The following is a 15,050-nucleotide window of genomic DNA, read 5'->3' as shown; positions in this document are numbered from 1 at the left end:
AATACGTTCATCATAGGAATTTATGCGTACTGTATTTGGTTCAAAATTTGTTTTTTCAAGGAAAAATGAGCCGCACAATAAACTTGAATGCCAATTACATTATTCTGTTTAAAAACCCTCGAGATAAACTTCAAATCAACACACTAGCCTGTCAGATGTACCCCGGGAACTCCAAGTTTTTCTTAGAAGCGTTTGAAGATGCGACAAAAAAACCCTATGGTTATCTTTTAATAGACTTAAAGGCCCAAACCCCTGAAGCATACCGTCTAAGAACTGGTTTATTTACTCCTGATTGGCCTGTTGCGTACATCCTGAGAAATACCAAATCAAAACACCTATAAGCGACCGGTTATTGCTCTAAAACTTTTATTTATCTAGGCTATGAAACAGCGCAGCATGTCGGCTAGAATAAAACGTAACCTCCATCTCTTAAAGAGCATAGTTCATAGCTCTGCTCATCAGAGAAGAGCAATTTTACGAAACGCCTCAGACGATTTTATCAAATCGATTGGGGAAATTGCCTTAAATGCCTTAAAGGGTCACATCCCCTTAACTTCGAGTCAGTTAAACACTCTCAAAAAGCAGCGGCGTGTTATAAAGAGCCTATGCAATAAGAAGCATTCAATTAAAAAGAAGAAAAAAACTGTGAATCAGAGTGGTGGTTTTATCGGAGCTTTAATAAGGATTGCATTGCCTTTTTTATCAGGACTCTTATCGCCTCAAAGTTAATTTGTAAAAATGACTCACTCCCAGAAAATGTTTCTGATACCCCAGCATCAACTCGATAGACTTCGGCAGCCTGAGCCCCAACACCCCGAGCCTATTAAAAAAGCCGTTGAAAGCCGACTTGACTCTGAAATGAAAAGCATTCTACTTAGAAGCGACATCAGTGACCATGAGAAAGTTAAGCTATACACCAACTCCTTACAGAGATATCTAACCCTGCTTAAACAGAGTGAAAAAGAGTTTAATACCCTTACATTAATTACACCCCCCTCTGAGGAAACAGCCCAACCGACAGCAGAATCTGAATCTAAGATAGTGACTGCTGTTATGAGTAGCGTTCCCTCCAGATCTAAGAAAAATGCTAATTTTATTTTAAACGCTATGTCTCAGAATGCTTTGGTTACCTCATGGAATGATCAAGGGGAATTCATTCTTAGGGGCAAGAACATTAGAGGGTCGCATATGGTTGATTTAATCAGGGCTGCAACGGGGCATACCCATATCCCTGAACATAGGTTGCCTGTAGGATGGTCCGAATTCATCAAAGGTTTGTCTGTAATAAATGTCCCCTATTCTACAGTACCTAATTCTCAAACACGACAACTCATAGAAGCTTATAAAAAACGACCCTTAGAGACTCCCATGCATAAGAAGCAGAAAAAAAGACAGCAGTTATGGGAAAGTTATTAAGATGTTACTGTTTTTATTGAGTTTACATATTTGTACATTTTGTTGTATATTCATGCATATGTTGTGTAAACATTGTCTGATACATTTTGTTGTATATTCATGCATATGTTATATAAACAATGTCTGATATATATATATATATATTTATTATCTTTACAGCAATAAAAATATTTATATATATATTTATTATCTTTACAGCAATAAAAATATTTATTCACCATTTACAATGTCATAAGTTTTTTTTTGAAGATTAACATTCATAACATTTTTTAAAATCATGATGAGTCTTGACACACTGCACGCATGAAAATATATTTATACAGTTCTGTTTTTTAGGGTTAGACATACAATGTATAAATTGGGACACCATCAGATCATTTTTGTTTAAATCAGAGCTGTAGAGAGCTATAACCTCGGGGTAAGTAAGTCCTTTGGCTCGATGATGTACAAAGAAAACACAGTGATGGCCGCATGTCGTGGTCATAAGACCTTGTAGAGGCTGATTATTGTACACTGTTTGTTTGACGTTGTTGTCTAAAAAGTTTGAGATAGTCTTAGGAAAATAAATAAAATCTGGAGGGTTACCGTAAGAATCAAAAAACTCTCCCTGTCCCTCTTCTTTTAGATAAATCCCTAGCCAGTGTTCTCCCGGATAATTCTGGGGGTCCGTGTTGACAATGAGTATTGCAGGCAATTTTTTTATTTTTCCTTTAGGTAGTTGATCACTAGCTAGAACCCCATAAAAATACTTTGCAGTCAATGGGTTGCTGGTTAGCAGCGCTGTAAGCTGAGTGGTATTCATTTTAAAAGGATCAATGTTGTATCAAACTTTTCAGTAATCAAAGAGAACAGCTCTTTGGTGGGAAACCTCAATCACGTTCTCAAAAACAGCATATACAATCATATTCACCGTCTCTGGCAGAGCATTGGCAAAATGCATTTCAAGGCGCATATTACCATTTTTCACTAAGGAAAAATGATCTCCACATTCTTGATCAGGGGTCAAATCAAATGCATAGAGCGTATAGCCTCTAATAAAGTCTGACCTATCAATTATCAGCGGTTTGTCTTTGAGATGTCTACCTGTGGCTTGTATTAGACTGTAATATTCCCTGACTGGGTTGTGTCTTGCTGTATAGTGGGGTTGTAAAGGTTTTGAGGGGACTTGTTCACCATCGACGTACATAGCTATAAAGTTCCCAGCAAAGTGTTTAAAGTTAAATGGGTTTTTAGCGTAGGAACCACTAAATGCATCATTATCTGTTAAACCAATAACCACAAACTTTGGTAACTGCCCCAGAAACAAATTCTCCTGATTACAGACCCTACTCCCTCTAGGAATACTAAAAACTTTCATAGACACTCTATCAATAGGATATCGGGCATTAGAGGTCATCAAGGCCTGAGCTTGGGCAATTCTGACCTCAGGGGACACTTTTACTTTTTTAATATAGAGAGATGCTTCTAAAATTTTAAGTTTGAACTCTTCTGCAGCATCAGACATTAAACAGAAAGTGTCATTGGCCCTCACCATTTTAATTTTCAGGTCAATCCCATTCAGCATGAGTTTCTCTTGAAAAAATATATCCGCATGCAGAGGTCCTAAAAGTTCAACAGTATGTCTCATTCTGGTAAATGCATGCCGTTTAACTAAACCTTCATTAGCCCCTGCAGGATCAGTCTCATCCATATGTCCTGGGGTATCTTTGTAAAACAAGCCGGCAGTGAACTGTGATTCTAGAGTGTCCTTACTAAAGTTTAGCATTGCTTCTATAATGCTCCTGTAAGGATAAGTATTACTGCTTTGACTGATTAAGCGATTTCCTAAAGTTACATCCACTTGTGAAAACATGGTAGCTACAGGGTAATTGATAATACCGACTATACTACCTCCAACTAAATCGGCGCCATCAGCACTAGTAATTTTGCATGAAAGTCTTAAAAGAGTATTATTCAAATCAAGATAATCTTCCCCATTTCCTGCTATGTAAAATTCGATGGGGGCCGTGTCAGACAAGGCAGACAGGGGGGGAATTTCCACATAAAGGTTTTTTTCAATACTTGTCTGGGTATAAGGTATAGTAAACAGATCCAATTCTGATTTCACACATTCTTGAGACATATGATGTACCAGCGTCATGATTTAAAAGATGTTTCTCTTTTTCGCTGTTCTGGGGGTCTTTGGTTTCTTACTCCTTCTCCGGTTACCGTTACTAAATGACCTCAATGTAGCTGGTTTAGCCTTTTTGTGTGGATGATAGCGAGATCCCGGGGGTTTGCCACGTTTTCTCTTGTATCCTCGGGACATCACCATCAATCCCTCCCCTGACTGGCTCTTGTTATGGCTATGAGGGTTATGACTTGTTAGGACATTTGACACTACGTCACTAACAATATTTTTAGCTGCTGATTTAAAATGAGGTTTAACTATTTCAAAACCCCTTCTAAGTAACGGTAAAGCTTTTCTGAAAAGACTTCTAAAAATACCCCCTATACCCGCCCCGTACATTACTGGAGCTCCAGAAAATCCAGGCAATCCATTACCAGCTTGATTTTTGTAATAATTAATATAAGGATTGACATATCCATTAGGGCCCATTTTCAATTATGTGTAAAAAAGAGGCTTTACAGGTCGGAAATGCAACTTCACTACAACCTTCCCAAAACGGAATGGCACTAACTTGTTTTGGTCCGTCTTAATTTGTATAGTTAACGTGTCAATGTTGGTCTTGCTGAGGGGCACGTAATGAGGTCTGTCGTAAGTTACCGTGATTATATCGTTGTTTTTGCCTTTAATAGGAACGCATCTTAGAAGAGGCACGTAACTATCTCCAACGGCTTGATGTGTAATGATATCAGTATAGACATACAGGGTATAAAATCCCGCTCTGATGTCGGCTGGGTAGTTGGTCCTCAAATAAGCAGAATACACTTTAGCCTCAATAGGGCCTAATAGTCTAATAGTTTCACCCTTTATAGTCTCACGAAATCCCAACATTTGTCCGAGATGTTCTTTGGTAAAAATCATATATGGTTTAGTACTTTTTATATAAATTCGTCTTTCTATAGGTTTATAGACTAATTTCAAATCATTATTATTTTGTTCATCGGGAGCCTTGTCACCTTTCTGATCTAGTCCTTTTCCGAGCAGGACATCGTTCATGGTCGTTATTACATCCTGAAGGGTCTCATAATATCCTTTTGGTATAGTATAATCACGTTTTATCGCATTTTCTATATCATAAGTAATAAAAGTGATGTCTTTAAGGCTTATATTATCCCAGGTATGGGGATATTGAATCTCTGCTAAGCAAACGTCCCATTTTCCCGGTAGATTCAGTGTTTTAACCAATTTGATAGTAAAACTGGATATAGCGTTTTTAGGGAAGACCTCCTGTGAAGCGTTACTAGGCAGAGTTACATAAAAAGAGTCTTGAGACATCTTGAATAATGTTTTAAGTGTAATTAAATACACTCTGTACTTGTTAACTCTTTAGATCCACCACCTGCTGCTCTGCGACCCAACTGTTAAATTTTTCAGGCCAACCGGCCCATTTTATGAGATAAGACTTTTTACCATTTTCCTTTTTCTCTGCAACTATCTTCTCTGTCCTAAACAGCCTATCAGTCTTAACATTTATTTTCTGTAATTCTGGTTCATAAAAGGTGCCCATTATAGGCTCTCCATCATAATCACATAGTTTATACACCAGTGGAAATCTTGGTATACATTCTGATATAGTAAAAATCTCTGATGTAAACGTCTGTTCATAGCCTTTTATAAAGGGAGCTCTTAACTTTGAAATTCTTACGCTGTCACCGACGGCAAACTTAAACTTTATATGTTTAGGGCTTTTCTTCTTAGAGTATAAAGTTTTAAACACTTTAAATTAATTATCTTCATTAACTTCTGAAGGTTTCATTTGAATACTACGGTGGAAGGAGTTGTTATATGCATGTACCATTTCTTGTAGTTTATCCATATACTTGTGCGTGTTAAAAGCGGTGAAATATTTCCACATTCTTGTTTTAAGAGTCCTGTTGTATATCTCAACAATAGATGCTTTTAGTTCATTCCCCGTGGTAAAGTGTAGAATATTATGTTTTTTTAGCATGTTCTGAAATGCTTTGTTTAGAAATTCGGCCCCTTTATCAGTTTGTAGTTTTTTAGGTTTCCTACCAGCGCTGATGATCCTCTTGAACGCCTCTGTCACCGTCTTAGATGACGTATTTTTCAAAGGTAAGACCCATGCATATTTGGATAAGATATCTATACATGTTAACATGTACTTATAACCTCCATTTTCTTTTGACAAGCTAGACATATCCACTAAATCAGCTTGCCACTGTGTGTCGATATTAGATACAAATACAGTGTTTCTTTAAAAGGTTATTTTAGAGGGCTTATGCAACGTATATGAGTCTTGCTCTGATAGAAAGTCAGTTAAGACCCTCTCAGAGACTTTAGGTCCATCAGACCTCAGAGCTCTTTGAAGAGTCTGTAAACCCCCTAAACCTCCAGGATTTGAGGGATTGTAGTATATTTTTTTTCATACGCTGGTGTGTCATCTTTAACCAAAATAACACAACTGAGAACAATATGACTTTCAAAAAGTTTTTATTCAAAGGTTATCATAACACTTCAGAGACATATGGGAAGTTCAAAAGTTTTATTCACAGTTTATCAAGAAGATTAGGACATTTTAGAAGAGCTATAAAGTTTTTACACAAACATTCATGATTAGTCATTAAATAATCCACGACATTTTGCACAACTATCGATATATCTTCATCTCTTAAAAACCTGGCCATGTTATAACAACATACATCAGTCACATAAGCATACAAAACAAGGATATGTGTACATTTGCAATCTTCTATTTTATCAAACATTTTAGGTTATATATTCATTAAAAATGCATTTAAGGGTTTACAGTGTTTTACATGTGTAATTACCAACTCTGACCATTCTTTAGTATCAATATCTTTACGGATTAAATCAGTTACACTTTTTAAATTGCTGAACATTTTTACATTTACGGGGATCAGGTCTTGAAAGAGTCTCTTGCAAGCCACTTTCTCAGCTAATAACTCAAACAGCAGCCCCTCCATGGTTTTCCTCAGTTTTGCTGGAGTCTGGACGTTCCCCATTTTCAAAGTCACAGGCCCCGTAATATGCTAATGGAGCGCGCGGGTTTGTAAAACTGCGATGGTAGAAAGCTTTGGTAATTTTGTTAACAATGTCTCGGGTCTTGTCATCCAGGGTTTCTTGTAGATGAATCAGTTTACGTCTAATGCTGTGTTCTGGTCTTAGCTCTGTTAAAATATCTTCCACCAGTTTCTGAAGTTTTGTCAAAGATGGATGAAAATTGAAACAAGCTAGAGCTTTAGCCACAAGAAGTTTCAGCCACGGGACGTGTATTTTTTCTAGTATTTCTTCAAAATGTTGATCAAAATAATTGGGGGCCGCTTCAAAAAGGCAGCTGTGTCTCAGCTGGCTCGGGTGGTCAATTTCGCAACCACGGCAATTTTTCACCATATCACGGTCAATGATCACTTCCAATAGAGAAGCCACGAGCCCCATAGAGATCTTTAATACTTTTTCAAAAGAGATGCCTAAGCCCCCATCAACGTCATCAGACTCTGCAGGGTTGAGGAGCGGGACATTTTCAAAGTCTTTTATAAGCTGGGTCATTTCTTCACTGGTCCAATCCATCTCAAGATCGCTAGGTTCAAGAACGGCATTTTCAGAGAAGTATCTAAAGTTTGCAGAAGCCATGATGTCAGACTCCTTCAATCAAAAGGACATGTGGGGAGCCCCTTTAGTATGCTCCCAATGATTAGGTTTCGGTCTATGAGGGTGTTGACGCCTCAGGCACCGTGGGGGATCCTTTGAGATGACCTATCAGAGATCCTTGAATGGGTGGTCCTTAGTTGGTCTTATAGCAGCACTATAAGAATGCCAAAAAATAAAGAAAGTTGCGTTGGCGAGTATTAAGCCCCCCTCCTCTGAGGTGCCAGCAGCATTCCGCACGGAACGGGACTCTGTTTTGTACTATACTGTTTTCGATCCGTAAACCGACATTAAGCTCAGCAGGCAGTTTTGACTTATTCGCTTTGCAACTAAATGTGTTGCCATATTGGCAGGTAGCGTGTGCCTTCCTCGTTAGTATAGTGGGCAGTATCCCTGCCTGTCACGCGGGAGACCGGGGTTCAATTCCCCGACAGGGAGAGTGTTTTTTTACTGATTGAAGGCAGGTGCGTGCTGCTGTAATTGTATACATAAAGTAAAAAAGAAAAAGAAGGTTGCATTGGCCGGGAATCGAACCCAGGCCTCCCGCGTGGCAGGCGAGAATTCTACCACTGAACCACCAATGCTCGCGTGACGTTTTAATTACTCCTTATTGGCTAGGTGTTACACAAGCAGACAATTTGGTTTCAATATATTCCATATTACAAGGCGTGTCACAGCAACAGCTTTGCAGACTCAAAAAAGACTGCAGTCCTCGTTTAACCATTGTGCAATCAGCCCTCAGCCCATGCCTCCATTCGGAGACCAAACCACACAATTCTTTGGAAAGACAGAGTTTTGCTCTATTAAATGCCCGGGAGCGAGAGGATGCTGCCTGACCCGTCGGGAGCGAGTGTCAGATTGTTGTATGTTATGTGTCTAAACTGCTCTTTCTCTCACTTTTATGTCACCCCTCTCAAGCCCTTGTAGGCAACCAGTGAAATGTGAGGTGATGTGAATAGAGTCAAATACATTGCATCATTCTGTGTGTGTGTATATATATATATATATATATATATATATATATATATATATATACATTTCAAGTAACTAGCTTTATTATTATAATGAAAACACATTACACATGACCACAGTTCTGTAACAAAATGACAATAACAAAGACGTTCCCATACCGGGAGTCGAACCCGGGCCGCCTGGGTGAAAACCAGGAATCCTAACCGCTAGACCATATGGGAAGCGGAGGAGCAACCTCCTGGATATGCATCAGTAGCTAGTATACAGAACAATGATTGGTAAAAAACATTTAATTACAAACACGTTACAAATTAAAGCAAACTTCAAGCCATTTATATTTATTCTCAATTAACAGAAACTCTTCCATTGATAAAAAATATTTAAAAAAAAAAATCTGTTTGTGCTTCTCTGAAGGCATACGATGGAGGGCGCACTGCAGTTTTTTCAGTCTGGGGAATATTACAAATTAGGAGACACTGCTTTAAAATACACATGTAGGGCGGGCGAATCTGTTACAAAGAATTGCCACACTTTGTATTTATCTCCATAATGCGTTGGGACTAAATACACAGATACATTAAAACTATTTGGAGAATGCGGGCATCGATCCCGCTACTTCTCGCATGCTAAGCGAGCGCTCTACCATTTGAGCTAATTCCCCTTGATTTATGCCAGCGATTCTCATAGGCTCCATCGCAGCTTGATACGAGCAATTCAGATTGTCTCGGCAATGTAGTCTGCCAATTGCAAATTCAAAAAATAAATTAATTAACTAAATAGCAAATATTTCGACGAGAGGTATGTTTTCAATTTCTTCAAAAAGTAGTCTCAGCTCGTTGATTCATTCGCTTTAAAATCCACCTCTGTGTCCCGATGCAGCAGCGCTGTGTGCTGTGGCTCGAGCTTGTTTGACAAGGCAGGCAATGCAAAAATGCCAAAACTTGCTTTTGTATCACAAGACAAACTTAAGGTCTGCTTTAACTGCTTGGCTGTCTCAAGTTAGTTTGTATTGTTAATGTAACACCTCGTTGTTGCACAGTCATTGTATCATATGAAGTCTCTGTTGTACTACCAAGATATTGCCAGTTGGGGGCGACGGTCTGCCAATAATGTTAATATTGTATTTTCAGTGTCTTCAACAACTAGTCTGTTTACAACAAAAATGCAATCTGTGTTAGGAACACTATTTTAGTCTGATTTAAAATGGAAATTAAACTAGTATTGAGTGCTGGCAAGAGTTGGTATCAGCTGTTGATTTCCTTGAAACAATATTTCCGAGCGCTCGCTTAGCATGCGAGAAGTAGCAGGATCGATGACCGCATTCTCCAAGTAGTTTTAATGTATCGGCGTATTTAGTCCCAAAGCATTATGGAGATACATACAGTGTGGCAATTCTTTGTAACAGACTTGCCCGCCCTAACAAGCGAAACGTTCAACAGCTCGGAAACACCATAATAGAATCCGATGCCTTTACTAATGAGTTTCGAAACTGTTAAGTTTTCTCTCAAATGCGGTTCTCAACAAATGTTTCTTTTTTTTTTGTATTCCTTCCAGAGTAAGTCCAAAAGGCAAACACTAGAACTGGCTGCCTGAAAGTGCAGCGCTTGAACTGCATCAACAAACGCTTAGCTCTAAAACGTGTACATTGAAAGTCTATTAACATCTTTAACACAAGCATCTGTATTCCAATAGTGGTTAATCCACAGAGTGATCAATAAAGTGGCTGCTGGCTTTGTTTAAATATTAACAAGATGTTTTCAGGATTCACGCGTATTCTGAACAAGCACAATAGAATATGGTAGTGAAAGGACAAGAAAATAACAGGTTTATTGGCTCTGGTCTTGTATCATCACCCTGACTACTGTCCGTAAGAAAGTGGCATTAATATAAACGTCATTATGCACCCGATACGCATGCCAGCGTCAGTGACACACTGTCGCTGGAGGTGAGAAGCGCTCAGTGCCTACTGGCGCTGGTGTGTAACACCTGTAACATGATAAACCAGCGCTCAGTGTATAACACCTGTAACATGATAAACCAGCGCTCAGTGTATAACACCTGTAACATGTTAAACCAGCGCTCAGTGTATAACACCTGTAACATGATAAACCAGCGCTCAGTGTATAACACCTGTAACATGATAAACCAGCGCTCAGTGTATAACACCTGTAACATGATAAACCAGCGCTCAGTGTATAACACCTGTAACATGATAAACCAGCGCTCAGTGTATAACACCTGTAACATGATAAACCAGCGCTCAGTGCCGCACCGCCGCGGACCAGCAGCCAATTGCAAGCTAGCAAGCCAATATAGAAAGTGTCACATGACAAGTGTTCGTGTGGTGTTTTAGCTTGCTGAAATCATCTTCTTTAGAAACTTTATTTTTTATTTTTGATGGCCCACATTGTAAGTGATATTCTGGAAGACGAGACTCCCTTTTCAAAGCGCTTAGAAACAAGCAATCAGCAGCGGCAGTGCTTCCCGGCAGCTTTTGTCGAAATTCTCTTTTTATATTTCTTTTCTGTTAACATTAGTTTATGTTTCTGCTGCCTCGATCACGTTGTGCAGTATCTCCCGTATGCTCTGGCGGTTTAACAGTTTGGTCTCTGTGGCGCAATCGGATAGCGCGTTCGGCTGTTAACCGAAAGGTTGGTGGTTCAAGCCCACCCAGGGACGGTGCTTTTTGCATTTCTTAATCACATTAGAAAATGGCACTGTAATACATTACTATTTCCTTTGGTTTAAATATGTTTGGTACAAAGGGGAGACAATTAACACTTAACAAGCTGCCGGTATGTTTTCAATTGGCACTTGTGTTCTTAAAGGCATAGCGTGCATTTAAATTAAATAGGTTCTGCAATGCAAAAGCAAGTTTTGGCATTTTTGCATTGCCTGCCTCGTCAAACAAGCTCGAGCCACAGCACAGTGCTGATGCATATACAGCTCTGGAAAAAATTAAGAGACCACTGCATAATTATCAGTTTCTCTGGTTTTACTATTTAAAGGTATGTGTTTGGGTAAAATGAACATTTTTGTTTTATTCTATAAACTACTGACAACATTTCTCCCAAATTCCAAATAAAAATATTGTCATTTAGAGCATTTATTTGCAGAAAATGACAACTGGTCAAAATAACAAAAAAGATGCAGTGTTGTCAGACCTCGAATAATGCAAAGAAAATAAGTTCATATTCATTTTTAAAAAACACAATACTAATGTTTTAACTTAGGAAGAGTTCCGAAATCAATACTTGGTGGAATAACCCTGATTTTCAAGCACAGCTTTCATGCGTCTTGGCATGCTCTCCACCAGTCTTTCACATTGATGTTGGGTGGCTTTATGCCACTCCGGGCGCAAAAATTCAAGCAGCTCGGCTTTGTTTGATAACTTGTGACCATCCATCTTCCTCTTGATCACATTCCAGAGGTTTTCAATGGGGTTCAGGTCTGGAGATTGGGCTGCCCATGACAGGGTCTTGATCTGGTGGTCCTCCATCCACACCTTGATTGACCTGGCTGTGTGGCATGGAGCACTGTCCTGCTGGAAAAACCAATCCTCAGAGTTGGGGAACATTGTCAGAGCAGAAGGAAGCAAGTTTTCTTCCAGGACAACCTTGTACTTGGCTTGATTCATGCATCCTTCACAAAGACAAATCTGCCCGATTCCAGCCTTGCTGAAGCACCCCCAGATGAGTCCAATTTTCAGCTTTGCCCAACACCTGGTCGTCTAATGGTTAGACGGAGACCTGGAGAGGCCTACAAGCCACAGTGTCTCGCACCCACTGTGAAATGTGGTGGAGGATCGGTGATGATCTGGGGGTGCTTCAGCAAGGCTGGAATCGGGCAGCTTTGGCATGAATCAAGCCAAGTACAAGGTTGTCCTGGAAGAAAACTTGCTTCCTTCTGCTCTGTCACGTTAATTTCCAGCTTCCCAGCATCAGGCCATTCCTGCAACCTTCTTGTTCCCGGATTTGCACTTCTTCATTTGCCCCCTTCATCAAGGCACTTAATACAACTTTCAAAGTCCATTTCATTCAATTTGAGCTTCCAGGCACAAATAATAATGTCCTACGATTATCAACATTTCAGTCAAAGCGTCCTCCCACAACGCAATAGACAATACACTCTAAGACTGCTCCTGATCAAATCAATAGGATGGCTTGAAGTTTGCATGCAGTGGAAATTGGTATTTGAGAGTTAAGGCGTTTAAGATGATGTCGCGATGGGAATGTGAATAGAGTCAGTTATATTTGCATCATTCTGTATATATATACCCCATACCCCTAGACCAACGAGCCAGCTGCCGGTTTTATCCGGCGGCCGACGCGTGATACAGTACTTCAAAAAATAAATAGAAAAAAAGGAGGCTGGGTTTCGTTGTTTTGCAAAGGATGCACTGCAACGTCCGCTCACAGGAGCAGTCCCACTACTGGTGCGACACGGGGGTTTTGACCTGCTCCGTTCCCGACCTGGGCCGGTTCACCCCTCCTTAGACGATCTGGCATTCACGAGCTCCCCCAGAAACGCCATGTCGATGCCGTGCTAAGTGCGGACTCCCGATCGGCACAGTCAGTTGCAGCACAGAGCTCCCGTGCTCAAGCGATCCGCCAGCCTCAACCTGCCCCTGTAGCTGGGATTACAGACACACGCCACGGCGCCCGGCGTGAGCGAGAACGGCTAGAAGGCAATTCAAATCCCCTTGTCTGAAATGAGAGCGAGAGTACTCGGGCAGTTCTCCACTGACGTGGCAGCTTTGAATGCCGATTCCATTAAAAGCATTGTCGGGTCCTGCTGTAGCGGTAAAACACTGTGACCAGATGAATGAATTGAAAAAGTGTTACGTGAAACACACGTGAATCCTAGTTTTCGTGCTGCGAATTTAAAAAAAAAAAGAAAAAAAAAAGCAGCACTATAAGAATGCCAAAAAATAATGAAGGTTGCGTTGGCGAGTATTAAGCCCCCCTCCTCTGAGGTGTCAGCAGCATTCCGGAACGGGACTCTGGTCATGCTGCACTTATTTTGCTGCCAGAGACTGTATCACGCGTCGGCCGCCGGATAAAACCGGCAGCTGGCTCGTTGGTCTAGGGGTATGATTCTCGCTTTAGGTGCGAGAGATCCCGGGTTCAAAACCCGGACGAGCCCGAATTTTTCTTTGTTTTGGTTTGTACTATACTGTTTTCGATCCGCAGGCAGTATTGACTTAGACGCTTTGCAACTAAATGCGTTGCCATATTGGCAGGTAGCGTGTGCCTTCCTCGTTAGTATAGTGGTCAGTATCCCCGCCTGTCACGCAGGAGACCGGGGTTCAATTCCCCGACGGGGAGATTTTTTTTTTACTGATTGAAGGCAGGTGCGTGCTGCTGTAATTGTATACATAAAGTAAAAAAGAAAAAGAAGGTTGCATTGGCCGGGAATCGAACCCGGGCCTCCCGCGTGGCAGGCGAGAATTCTACCGACTGAATCACCAATGCTCGCGTTACGTTTTAATTACTCCTTATTGGCTAGGTGTTACACAAGCAGACAATTCGGTTTCAATATATTCCATATTACAAGGCGTGTCACAGCAACAGCTTTGCAGACTCAACAAAGACTGCAGTCCTCGTTTAACCTTTGAGCAATCAGCCCTCAGCCCACGCCTCCATTCGGAGAAAAAAACACACAATTCTTTGGAAAGACAGAGTTTTGCTCTATTAAACGCCCGGGAGCGAGAGGATGCTGCCTGACCCGTCGGGAGCGAGTGTCAGATTGTTGTATGTTATGTGTCTAAACTGCTCTTTCTCTCACTTTTACGTCACCCCTCTCAAGCCCTCGTAGGCAACCAGTGAAATGTGAGGTGATGTGAATAGAGTCAAATACATTGCACCATTCTGTGTGTGTATATATATATATATATATATATATATATATATATATATATATATATATATATATATATATACATTTCAAGTAACTAGCTTTATTATTATAATGAAAACACATTACACATGACCACAGTTCTGTAACAAAATGACAATAACAAAGACGTTCCCATACCGGGAGTCGAACCCGGGCCGCCTGGGTGAAAACCAGGAATCCTAACCGCTAGACCATATGTGAAGCGGAGGAGCAACCTTCTGGACATGCATCAGTAGCTAGTATACAGAACAATGATTGGTAAAAAACCACATATTTCATTACAAACACGTTACAAATTAAAGCAAACTTCAAGCCATTTATATTTATTCTCAATTAACAGAAACTCTTCCATTGCTGAAAAATATAAAACAAAAATCCGTTTGTGCTTCTCGGAAGGCATACGATGGAGGGCGCACTGCAGTTTTTCAGTCTGGGGAATATTACAAATTAGGAGACACTGCTTTAAAATACACATGTAGGGCGGGCGAATCTGTTACAAAGAATTGCCACACTTTGTATTTATCTCCATAATGCGTTGGGACTAAATACACAGATACATTAAAACTATTTGGAGAATGCGGGCATCGATCCCGCTACTTCTCGCATGCTAAGCGAGCGCTCTACCATTTGAGCTAATTCCCCTTGATTTATGCCAGTGATTCTCATAGGCTCCATCGCTGCTTGATACGAGCAATTCAGATTGCCTCGGCAATGTAGTCTGCCAATTGCAAATTCAAAAAATAAATTAATTAACTAAATAGCAAATATTTCGACGAGAGGTATGTTTTCAATTTCTTCAAAAAGTAGTCTCAGCTCGTTGATTCAGTCGCTTTAAAATCCACCTCTGTGTCCCGATGCAGCAGCGCTGTGTGCTGTGGCTCGAGCTTGTTTGACGAGGCAGGCAATGCAAAAATGCCAAAACTTGCTTTTGTATCACACGACAAACTTAAGGTCTGCTTTAACGGCTTGG

General features: G+C 40.4%; 7 non-coding genes across 7 annotated transcripts; 3 read left to right on the top strand and 4 right to left on the bottom strand.

The window, feature by feature from the left end:
* Positions 1–7,723: 7,723 nt before the first annotated feature.
* On the bottom strand, positions 7,724–7,794 carry trnag-gcc (transfer RNA glycine (anticodon GCC)). Its single transcript has one exon. It is a non-coding gene; the product is annotated as a tRNA-Gly (tRNA).
* A 537-nt stretch (positions 7,795–8,331) lies between these two features.
* trnae-uuc (transfer RNA glutamic acid (anticodon UUC)) lies at positions 8,332–8,403 on the bottom strand. The gene has a single exon. It is a non-coding gene; the product is annotated as a tRNA-Glu (tRNA).
* A 2,384-nt stretch (positions 8,404–10,787) lies between these two features.
* On the top strand, positions 10,788–10,861 carry trnan-guu (transfer RNA asparagine (anticodon GUU)). Its single transcript has one exon. It is a non-coding gene; the product is annotated as a tRNA-Asn (tRNA).
* Positions 10,862–13,255: 2,394 nt separating this feature from the next.
* trnap-ugg (transfer RNA proline (anticodon UGG)) lies at positions 13,256–13,327 on the top strand. The gene has a single exon. It is a non-coding gene; the product is annotated as a tRNA-Leu (tRNA).
* Positions 13,328–13,437: 110 nt separating this feature from the next.
* On the top strand, positions 13,438–13,509 carry trnad-guc (transfer RNA aspartic acid (anticodon GUC)). Its single transcript has one exon. It is a non-coding gene; the product is annotated as a tRNA-Asp (tRNA).
* A 75-nt stretch (positions 13,510–13,584) lies between these two features.
* On the bottom strand, positions 13,585–13,656 carry trnag-gcc (transfer RNA glycine (anticodon GCC)). The gene has a single exon. It is a non-coding gene; the product is annotated as a tRNA-Gly (tRNA).
* A 553-nt stretch (positions 13,657–14,209) lies between these two features.
* Positions 14,210–14,281, bottom strand: trnae-uuc (transfer RNA glutamic acid (anticodon UUC)). Its single transcript has one exon. It is a non-coding gene; the product is annotated as a tRNA-Glu (tRNA).
* Between the last annotated feature and the right edge of the window lie 769 nt (positions 14,282–15,050).

Source organism: Acipenser ruthenus, chromosome 55, assembly GCF_902713425.1.
Source record: "Acipenser ruthenus chromosome 55, fAciRut3.2 maternal haplotype, whole genome shotgun sequence".
Taxonomy (NCBI): domain Eukaryota; kingdom Metazoa; phylum Chordata; class Actinopteri; order Acipenseriformes; family Acipenseridae; genus Acipenser; species Acipenser ruthenus.
This window is presented reverse-complemented; position numbering and strand designations above follow the sequence as displayed.